The following is a 503-nucleotide window of genomic DNA, read 5'->3' as shown; positions in this document are numbered from 1 at the left end:
TAGCAGAGCTATCCAATGACATCTTGGACAGTTCAGACAGACCATCATAGAAGATACCTATGATGCTCCATTCAGAAAGCATATCAGAAGGACACTTTCTGATCAATTGTTTGTATCTTTCCGAAGCTTCATAGAGGGATTCACCTTCCTTCTGTCTGAAGGTTTAGACTTTCACTCTAAGCTTACTCAATTTTTGAGGTGGAAAGAACTTTGCCAAGAAGGCATTGACTAGCTTTTCCCAAGAGTTCAGGCTTTCTTTAGGTTGTGAGTCCAACCATATCCTAACTCTATCTCTTATAGCAAAAGGGAATAGCATAAGTCTGTAGACCTCAGGGTTAACCCCATTAGTCTTGACAGTGTCACAGATTTGCAAGAACTCAGCTAAAAATTGATGAGGATCTTCCAATGGAAGTCCATGAAACTTGCAATTCTGTTGCATTAGAGAAACTAATTGAGGCTTAAGCTCAAAGTTGTTTGCTCCAATGGCAGGGATAGAGATGCTT

The 503-nt window shown here is 40.2% G+C and overlaps 1 non-coding gene across 1 annotated transcript; it reads left to right on the top strand.

Moving 5' to 3' along the window:
• Positions 1–76: 76 nt before the first annotated feature.
• LOC127740314 (small nucleolar RNA R71) lies at positions 77–184 on the top strand. The gene has a single exon (XR_008000993.1). It is a non-coding gene; the product is annotated as a small nucleolar RNA R71 (small nucleolar RNA).
• The last annotated feature ends 319 nt before the right edge of the window (positions 185–503 follow it).

Source organism: Arachis duranensis, chromosome 6, assembly GCF_000817695.3.
Source record: "Arachis duranensis cultivar V14167 chromosome 6, aradu.V14167.gnm2.J7QH, whole genome shotgun sequence".
NCBI classification, from domain to species: domain Eukaryota; kingdom Viridiplantae; phylum Streptophyta; class Magnoliopsida; order Fabales; family Fabaceae; genus Arachis; species Arachis duranensis.
This window is presented reverse-complemented; position numbering and strand designations above follow the sequence as displayed.